The following is a 10,678-nucleotide window of genomic DNA, read 5'->3' on the forward strand; positions in this document are numbered from 1 at the left end:
TAAGAAAAGCAAACAGTTCGTTCGTTTAACCAGGCCACTTGCGAGGTGTCAATGTCAAGTATTTAAGGCCTTAAGTCAATCAACTGATCTTCTCGGATTTTCCCATTTTTTTTCCTTGTTTTTTTTTTTTTTTGCAAATTAAGGCACGTAACACTGTATTTTGCAAATCAAAATGCATTGCTGCGCTGCTATTGACATCAAAGCCGCTAGAAAATGTTATTTTTGTCGCGCTTGGAAAAGCTATTTTCAGACTGGAAATCATTTTGCAGATTATTTGCGTGGAGTCTTTCAGCAACCGGTATCGGTTCAGTCACGTGGTTTGGCAATCGAGTTTGGTTTGTTTTCCGAGTAGTTGATATAGTGGTCATGTGCTGTTTTTCCATTGCCTGATTGCTAAGGAGAACTGTACGCAGCAAAGCAGCCTGATAGCAGGCGCGTGGACTGTTCATGGCACTCGTGACTTGTGCGGCTTGTCGTTTTCCTTAAACGAGTTTTTATCGTTGGTGTGAATATCGGAGGAAAATTGGGGAATCTTTGGAGTTGACTAAAACGCACAAAAAAGTCAGTCCACTAAAGATAAAAAATAGTGATTTTTAATAAACCAGAGGAACCCCTCTTGTTTTTTTTTGTATTCAACATTAAGGTCAAAGGTCATTGTATTACTTAGGCGTATCTCCAGCTCTGGGCCAATTAAAGTTTCTGTGCTATTAGGCCCTAAAAAAGTCCTAAAAGTTAAATATTAGAAACTTTGACAACGATTTTCTTAAATCAGGATAATCGGAAGTAATTTGTATATAAATCCTTTCAGAATGATTATCAAACTAAAGTTAAGATTTGATCGACCCCCGTTTGAATTTTTAAAATTTATTTTTGCTAATAATAAGTTACATTTTCATCATATTTGGTTTACACCTTCATATTGCCTACTTAATTTACGTTGCATGTTGTGAAAATATGTAGCAAATGAGTGAACTGAGAATTTGACTGGATAAACAATGTGAAGCTCGCGCCTCTTGCACTTGACACGCAATGGGGCTGTTGTTGTCATGCTAATTGACTACTTTGTAAAATTATTGTAATCCGATGTAAGAAAAGATCGCATGAAAAGTAATGGAAAAAATCGGAGGGAGGGACGAGGTGGATGAGGAGAAAAAAAACCATGTGCACCATTCATTCATGGCTTGTCGGATGTCAACAGAAATATAAAAAATTAACAACGGCAACAAAAAGTTCGAGTATCGGCATTAAATTGCCATCAACAATGCTGTCGTCTCGATAAAATATTCATGAAATATGCTCTACGACTGTATGTGCTGTGAGGATTTGACTTCATTATTCGGCTTGCCGTGCGGTCGCAGGTTGTGGTTGATGTGGTTACATCGAGTCGTTGTGGTTACACTCGAAAAAATAAATAAAAATAAACCTATTTAGAATTTTAGATTTAAGTTATTTTGTATACAAAAAAAAGGACATGGAAAGAGAATACATTTTTTTGTCATTTTGTTGTATCTGTATAATGAATATATTAATTTAAAAGGGATACAATCTCTTAGATTGCCGTCAAATTTTTTCCCAGTGTTCGGTATTATGCGCGTCCTTAATATTGAAGATAAAATGTTAATACCAGCTTGACAATCTGTCCGATGCGGGCTCATGTTTAATTAGTCATGTTTGTCACAAATTCTGACATATGAGCTTTTCAATCGATGCAACTCATTTAAAAACGTCAGTTGGCCGCCAGCGGGTAGCTGGCTAAAAATAAAACCAATTTCGATTCCAATTTCCATCGGCCACTCGATTGACAGTTGTTGTTTTTGCCGCCGCAGCGGCAGCGGCATTGGTAGTTGCACAAGAAATATCGTTGCATATTTCACGCCCAGCATTGCGCGAATATTTATCAAGTTACCCTAGTCCGCTCGTAGTCCTCCGGCTCTGCTCCCTTTTTCTCTAAAAGCCAGCGTCTTTTGCAATGGGGGAAGCAAAAAAAAAAAAATAAAAAATAGTTAAAATGTAGATTTATGCAAATGCAAACGCATAGCTTGCTCGCTCGCTCGCATCCTGTCCCATCTCGCATTCCCTGTATCCCAATGTGTTAGTAGCCCGCCAGGCGTTCCTCCTGCCCTCCGCTTCCTTGCCCACTGTCAGCTCAGTTTGCTTGCCAGCTCGCTGCCGGTTGTCTGTCTGTCTGTCTGTCTGACTGCCTGTCTGTCCGTCCGCTTGTCTGCGTATTGAGTGTATTGCATTTAATATTTATTTGCTTTTATTTTCCCTTTTTACCCGCTGCCGAGCACATTTTTCTCTTCGAGCCAGGGAACTTTTCTTCTGCCTGGCCGTCAGGTGGAAGAGGAAAATTAAAAATGCAATTGCGATTAAAATTGCATGACAAACGCGTTGGCAAAAAGTGTTGCCAAAGGGGGTTTGCAGGTTTGCTGGTTTGCAGGCTTGCATGTTTAGCACCCACGGCACCCCACTTCCCAAGCCCGATAAATAGTTGGATCCACAGCGGGAGACTGCCGCCCAGTTGCCCTAGATAGTAGTGATTCACTTTTACCTGATTCACTGGTTTTTATTTAAACCCATTCTAAGTAAATCAATTCACACTTACCTTTAGTCAATCGCGAGGAAAAAGTGTCGCCGATGGCAATTAGCGCAAATTCCGTTAAGTCTCGTTGAATCTTTAGCATGATAGCGAAAAGAAAGAAATTTGATTTTTTAATTAGCGCGACATAAAAATATTTATAGCCTTATTCGTCCAATCCAAAAATACACAGAAATCGCTGAGGTTTCACCACAACAAAATGTTTTATATCCGCAATCATTGTTACATTAAAATCCGTTCATATGCTGATTATTCTATATACTCGTTTATCTTTTTGTTTTGCCAGTCGCGGCTGGCTATCTGCCCAGTTTCTCTTTAATAGAATTTAAATCTTGTGGCAACGGCCGACACACGCGACTCTCGGCCATATCATTATGCCCCCTCCGATTTTCTCTATACCCTACATCTTTGTATCATTTCAAGTGCATTAAGCGATAAACAAAGCAGGAGAACAAGGAACAATGACTGGGAAAGCCAAAGACATGACAGTGACATAGGAAAATGCAAATCAAGGTAAACTTAAAAGGACGCAAAAGAAAAAAAAAATTAAAAATTTTTCTTGAAAAATAGTCTTTCAAATACAGCGTGATTTATTTTGCTATACCTCTAAAGAATGTATTAAAATTATTCTTTTGATATTTAAAAACAAAAAATTATGTCAACAAACATAGAGTCATGTAACTTTGACACACCTAGGAAAATAATAGTAATTATTAAAGTATTTATCTTTAATGTAATATAACAACTTCAACATATACAAAAATGCATGCTTATAGAGTGGAATTGAATTTTTCAAAACAATTACTATTTTTTAACAATTTTATTCGAATTTTAAAAGTAAATTCCCACTTGTGGAACCTAAAGATTATTTATAGTTGGGTGCGCGATGCTAGACCCAACTCAAAAATTAGACGAATCGTAATCACGTGACTAGCGAATGATTTTGATTTAACTAACCGGCGGCAAACGATTTGGTATTTTTAAATCTTTTTCTTTTTGTTTTGATTTCGGTTTACGCTTTCTGTTTTTTTGTGTTTTTCTGCTTTCAGTTGGGTATTTGTTTTATGTCGTTTTTCGGTCAGCATTCGTCACTCTTTTGCGCACTTGTCTGTCCCACGTCTGATGGGGGACTGAATGTCAAATGATTTGGCCTGGCCGCCCAACGGTTATGCTTTATTTATAATGACACTAATTAATTTTCACTCTTTCTGCCGGGCGCGGCCGGGCTGTAAATGAAAACTGAAATGAAATGAAAACGATGTTGATGCGATTGTGATTGGGGGATAAGCTGGCCGACCGACTACGAGCGACTAATATAATTTGCGGAAATTGTGACACAGCACAGCACTGGGGCCCAGGTAATTGCACCCGGCTATATGTAGGGCTCAAGCTCAAGCTCAAGGCCCCGTACTCTCTTCCCAACTCCACTCACTAGCCGCATTGTCATTTGTTATTAATTTTGCGAACTCACAACCCTATAGTCGCAACTGAATCAAGTGTATGGACACGAACACCAGTTTGTTTGTCATCAGAAAATGGTCCGGAATGACTGTTGGACTAATGAGATCTTTGCGGCGATTCAGGAGGGATTTACATAAACAAATATCGTAAATTACCATAGCCAAATCTGTTTTCAATTAGTAAGAGTGAGCCGTGAGCCGTGAGCCGTTTCAGATAACCTGTTTCGTTGCCAGCTGACCATTTAGTGCTTTATGTGGCATATTTGAAAAGTTTGTCTAAAAACCGTTTAAATTATATTTTGGTAGCTCGTTTGCATTGCTAATGAGCCAAGGGGTCCAGGCCAGAATTTATGGCCTGACCACGTGAAAAGTTCGTAAATATTTAGCATTTGGAATTAATTTATCAAAATCCGAAAACTACAGGCCATAAAAAACACACCAAACTGGCCGTTTTATTGAGATTGTTGTCAGTATGAATTAAATTTCTTTGAAAATAGGTGCATTTTTTCTGGCTTCTATATTTTTGGTTGTTTGTTGTTGAAATTTTCCGCTTAATTTTGTCAGTTTGGTCGCGCAGTTTTTCGAAACCATTAACACACAAAAAATTTTTCCACATCTCAAGTTGGGTGGGGGTGGGTAGGTCGACCTTCGTTATCAAAAATTTCTGTCACGTCCGCACGAGTGACCCAAGGGCTCTCAAAGGGTTATGTAAATGCCTCGGCATCGATTGAACTTTCGGTCAGCCAGATCGCGTGATTGCAAAGCCCCCTGATAAAGCCGAACTTGTTCAATCAATTTTCCGTTTATCGCCTACACTTTTGTTTTTTAATTTTTTTTCTATTTATATTGCTTGGCTTTTGTCGGTGAATAAATTGCGTTTTGTGGCACGCTAAGATGAGTTGCAGCGAATAATAAATTTTATTTACGTTTTCGGCGAGCGTTGTTTTCTTCCGTTTTCTTAGTTTTTCAGTTTTCTCGATTTCGGGTACTTTGTTGTGTTTTCGAAACTGATTTTCAGTGCTGCACGGATCGATTCGGAACTGCGTCTTGTGTCTGCGAGCGCCACGACGGGTTTGTTTTCATCGCCAGCTGCGCGGTTGCCTCTTGGGCGGCTTTTATTTCTCTGTTGGCTCGATCTTGTTCGTCGCGGAAGGTTCGTGAGACGTCGAAGTCGCCGTTGGCAGCGGCGCCTGCTGCTCTGCTGGGCGTACCGCCAGCGTCAGCATCTCACAGTCACAACCAAAGTCCCCAATCGCATTGATTCCACAAAAAAAGACAGAAAGAACACTTTAGTTCAGTGCACCGACTATGACATACCGTAATTTTATCTAAAGGATCACATCCTAGTAACTGTTTGCAAAAGGAATATTACATAGCCTGGAATAAATGCATTGAACATCAGTGCATTTTCCCAATCATTAAATCTGGTAGGTTAGCAAGATCATGTAGGCATTTCCATTATGTCGCAAATTTTGGCTTTTCTAGAAGTATATTGACCGATAAGGTTGAAATTGTTAAATTTTTTATTTCCAAGATAGCTGCAAAGTCCGAAACTGTAGTTCACCAGTTCAATAGCCGATTTTAGCTAATTCTGAAGCAACATCTCACTGCGACCAAGTTTAGAATGTTGTCCAACCATTTCGCCTAAAAATAGCTTTGTTTTTTCCCATATATGGGTATTACTCTTTTAAATTTAGTTATAAGCTTGATAGTTGAGTTGCTCTTGATACTCTTTACCTACTCATTATGTTGAATATCTGATTTTAATCTAGCCTAAAATAACCTAAGAAAACAAGTCTAAATTATAAAAAAAAAAAATTGTTTCGGTTTTATCATCAAAATCTTTTGAATGCATTTGCAAATTGCTAAGATTAGTTTTATTTTGATAATCTACGAAGAAATAATCGTGATAAAATCTTCTAGATTAATTAATGTTTTAATAACTTTCAGGTTTTTGACTGGTTGACTTTGATTTTACTTTTTTAGGGTTAACCAGGTTTTTTAATGAAATGATATATTATTTTGATTTACCTAAAAGGTATCAGCGGTCTAGACTGTTAAACAAAATACAGGTCCAAATAGATTCAAATGGTTCTTTTTATTGGGAAGCAAATCATAAATATATGATTCTATTCCTATATTCCTATTGATATTGATTGTTATGTCACACTATTAATTAATTGTGAATAAACTTATAAAATCTTTAAAAGCGTGTTTACATAAATACGTTTGACTTTTTAAATATAGTTATAAGTACCATATTAGTAACGTACTCTGCCCGAATACAATATGCCCCTGTAGTCTACGATTACTGGGTATCAATACAACTTAAATGAGCGAACATCTCTTCGCCGCACAGGCAAATACTGTGGATTTGTTTACGCACTGGCTGAGCCGGTTTTAACCATATTTTCGGGCCCACAACCCACAAGCCCGTTCCAATCGATCCACTGACCACTGACTGGCCAAGCATTGGATTCTGCTCCACGCGGCGCAGAGTGCATTTGCCTCGTTCGGCTGCGAAATGAAAATATTCGAAATGCCAGAGCAAACATGGCAACGTAACGCGATATAATTAACACATGCAACGCTAACGACGACACCGACAAGTGTAGATAAACAAACAACAATTGTCGACACTGCCCTTTGTCCAATTACATGGGCTTAAGGGTGGCAAGGGAGGGGAGAGAGGGGGCGGTAAAATTTTAATTTTCTGGCCCTTGGCCAGCGGGAATTTCCTTTCCTATTGGCCCCAAGCAAAAGTGACTCATATCACAACGCGTTAATAGTAATTCACAGAATCTTTGGGGTTCAAGGAGCCACTGCACTCAATACACTGATAACAAAACTTTAAAAAGTCAGTTTTATACATAAGCTATTTAAAAATAAATAAATAAATATTATAGGGCAAGTAATCAAGTATGAGCATATCTATTGTTGATTTCATTCTTACATTTTAAATATACTCTTGTTGTATTTAATGATAAAAACATACTAATATAAAAAAAAACTTCTTTTTACCCAAAAATTGGTAATTATTTCTTACAATTTATTTAAAAGCTCTGTCGCTTGGATATTTTGTTCTCGTTAGGTTAACTTCTATACCCTTAGTCATTGAAAGCTGTTTTGGTTTCAATTAGATATTTATGTACGTACTATGGCATTGTAAAACAACTTTTATCACAAAATACCAAACAAACACAAAATAGAAATGGTTTTTGTCCGTATTTATAGGTTAATAAGTTTAAAAAATATAATTTTATGAAAACTGCTTAATTAAGTTAAATATCTAAAAAAAATTTTAAATTTTTTCGGCTTGGTCGACATTGGATCGATTTTAATTAGTATTCTTTTATTTAAGTACTACCCTGATATTAATTTTCGATTTTCTTACAAAATCTTATTATTTATTTTATGTGTTGCTGCTATAATCGCTTCGTTTGTCGCTCAAGTTGTTGGCATTTGCGGCAAGTTGCATGTTGCAGACTTTGCAACTTTGGCCAACTTCCGGCAACAATTTCCACGCAGCCAAAGAAAAGTTTTTGCATTAAATACGAAACAGTGTTAAATAATTTTAGCTATTTTACGATCATTTTTCTTGGCGCGGGCCTAGAGTCCTGTCGGCAGTCGGTGCTCGTGTGGGTAGCTCGCCTAATCATCTCCAGCGGAAGTGTTGACTCCACTCGCAGCTCATCCCCTTCCGCCTCATCCTTTCTATCCGGGCATAGCGTTTACTTTATGACCGCTAAGCAGGGCGGTGGTCGACTGTTTGGCGGTTGGCTTGGTTGTGCCAGTGAATTAGCACAGACCGCATGTTAGATTCGTTGATAACATGCCACCACCTCGCATTCCTACATCCTAACATCCAACCCACCCACTACCCACCGCACAGACATGCACAAGTTGTTGTCCTATGGATGTGGATGTGGGTGTGGACGTGGGCGCGTGTCCTTAGCCATGCAGTTAGAGGCTGTCAAGTTGAGAATTTTATGCGAAATGTTTAGTAATTAGTTGCATCCGCAAGGGGAAATTACTTAGCACAGCCAACCGCAAAAGTTCCTCCCCGCACCATCACTTCCTATCTGTCATTCCCTTACCAGCAACCGTTTTGCCAGCTTTGGTATAAAAGTTCAAGCGTTGGCAAAGTGTTGACAGCTTCAAGAAATACACATTGAGGGTAGCCGGCTTACAAATCCTACACTCGGGAAAAAGTTACTGAGTGCCTTCTACATTTAAAAAATTATTTATTTTCATTGTTGAAATTGGGTCAATTTATGATTCTCTAGACTTGGACTTACCAATTTGCAATTGGTTTTAGGTTTGCATATTTCTCAATGCATTACTACTTTTCTTTTAATTTTGTTTTGATTAGTACATTTTAAATCTCATTTATTATTTGCATAAAAATATATTTATTTGCCAAATGTAAGATAGTGGTTTTTTAACTAAACAATATGTATTTCTAATCACATATTCATAATTTACTCGACAATGCAATAATTTAATGTTATGTTATTGATCGATTAATTCTGATTAACTGAGTTTATTGATTATTGATATAAGAATAACAGAAAAGCGTTGTTGAATTTTCTTTGTTTAAATACAAATTTATTGCTCACAAATTGATTCGTCGTCAATTTGTTAGACACATTAACGTTTTAATTAAAGATGAATCATTGTAAATTTCACTTGAATTTGCTATAACTGGTAAGAATACATTTAAAAAGTGTCTTGATATATAATTTTAAAAACAAGTTAATTCATCTGTTATGCGGGTATATGAACTATACAAGTAACTCAAAAACCAATTGTTTTTCAAAAGACCTTGTAAATGTTTGTAAATACTTGTTTTCCCTAGAATTGCTTTAATTTTATTTCTCTCTGTACGTATTTAGACGACTTTCCGTATCACGCATTCGTGTAGTTGCGCGAGTGAGCCAGCCCGCTCATTACTCATACGCAGCGTGCAACGGGACTCCTGTTGGTGCCAGGCGTTAAATTAACTAATTAAAACTTGCGTAACTCATGTAGCCATCTCTTTTTTTCTTGCCATAGAGACGAGCTCAGACTGTGGCTCTGTGTTTCTTGTTTCGTGACAATTATTCGCGGGTGCTTTGAATTTTTTCTAATGTCGACTTCTGACCTGGTTGATAAACGCTGCACAAGTTTTGGGAGCAACAACTGAAACAATTAGTACAGTGGCTGGCATTCGCATTTGGCCCGCAGGTTCTCTGGTTGGGGTGGATTGGGTTGGTAAACAGCAGGAAAGTTGTAGCTAGCCCAGTTTTTGCACCTCGCGGACCGGCGTCACGTGTGTAATTAGCACCTGGCTGACTCGCAGACCCACAGACTCGCAGACGGGCAAACAAACTGGCTTGACAAACTTTGCATGCTGCTGGCGCGCTTTGACTAATGTGACTGTTGCGGCGCCGTGGCGTTAAAAGCTCGAATTTCGCGCTAATTATTTAATTGCGCTCGCAAAACAATTGATCGCAAAGAAACTTGTTTAATTTTTCTCTTTTTATAAAGTGCAAAGTACACTTTGTGGATGAGTCGCCCAGGGGTAGATCCAACAAAATGTGATAATTGTGTCCGGTTTGGGGATTCCATTTAGCTATCTCAACTTCAGACATATAATTTTTTTTTTCTGGGAATACATTAGCCTGCAGTGTAATGTGCTTTTAAGGGTAAAAACAAAGTACATTTTTCAGGAAATTTCAAATTTAAATATATCGAATAAAAAGTTTTTACGATTTCCTGTTTTAGCTTGTCAAATTAATCCTTTTATATATTGGCCAATTGAAATACGTTTGTCTGCTATATTATAACAGGTTTTAATGGCTTGTTGTAGGCAAATAAAATTATTTTCTACCTGTAAATTACTTACTTGAAATTTTACTCGCTCCTTGAGGTATGCTATGTATTTTTAATATTCTTACCTTTAAAATCTTACCCCAGAAGAGCGCTATATTTAGGAGAGCTATCTTACCTCTTGTTAAACTGCATTTTTAATGACCGACTTTGACAGCCCGCCAATGTCAAGGCTGCTGGGGAAAATCAATATGCTGAGGAGCCAAAATGCCGGTCCTTTTGGAGCGGCGTCTGCGCATACAGGAAATTAAAATGCCATTTAAAATGCCGCATCGCCCGCTCGCATTTTTACTCCCTCCGCAAATAAACTTTGCAGAACTTATTGGGTACTTTCTCTTGTTTCAGTCCTTTTGTAGACCTCAATGAGTTGTCACTTTCGCCATCCATTGAAGTTTCAAGTATTTGTCGCCTTGCTGAAAGCACCATGACAAAAAATAATTTGACGAATGCATTTAAAGAATTTAAGAATACTTTCAGTTTTATTATTCAGTTATGTGTTCTGTGTTTCCGCACTGGATTTCTGATTCGCTTAACGAGAGTAATTTTTAAAATGTTTTTGTTTTTAGTATTTTGTTTGGTAGCTTTAACTTGGTGTTGATGATTTGGAGCTGGAGCCTCATGTGGTATTTTTCGTCGGCTGTTTAGTGGTATTTGTATTCGTACTGTATAATTTCAATTAAATCTTTATTGTCCTTTCTACTGGACATATGTATTCACTTAGCTAATAGTTTAAATTTAGTTCTCGTAG

The 10,678-nt window shown here is 37.7% G+C and overlaps 1 protein-coding gene across 4 annotated transcripts in view; it reads right to left on the bottom strand.

Annotated features, from left to right (window-relative positions):
* Positions 1 to 5,180, bottom strand: part of LOC128252368 (sodium-coupled monocarboxylate transporter 2) — a 36,539-nt gene extending 31,359 nt beyond the window's left edge. For 2 of the 4 annotated variants that reach the window (XM_052980056.1, XM_052980047.1), the window contains exons 1-2: positions 4,986 to 5,180; positions 2,606 to 2,675 (exon numbers count right to left, since the gene is read on the bottom strand). The gene's annotated coding sequence lies outside the window, so the exon portion shown is untranslated. Of the gene's footprint in view, positions 1 to 2,605; positions 2,676 to 3,556; positions 3,933 to 4,985 lie in introns of those variants that run through there. The other 2 variants (XM_052980071.1, XM_052980065.1) reach the window with 1 other exon arrangement.
* Between the last annotated feature and the right edge of the window lie 5,498 nt (positions 5,181 to 10,678).

Source organism: Drosophila gunungcola, chromosome 3R (genome assembly GCF_025200985.1).
Source record: "Drosophila gunungcola strain Sukarami chromosome 3R, Dgunungcola_SK_2, whole genome shotgun sequence".
Classification (NCBI taxonomy): Eukaryota; Metazoa; Arthropoda; class Insecta; order Diptera; family Drosophilidae; genus Drosophila; species Drosophila gunungcola.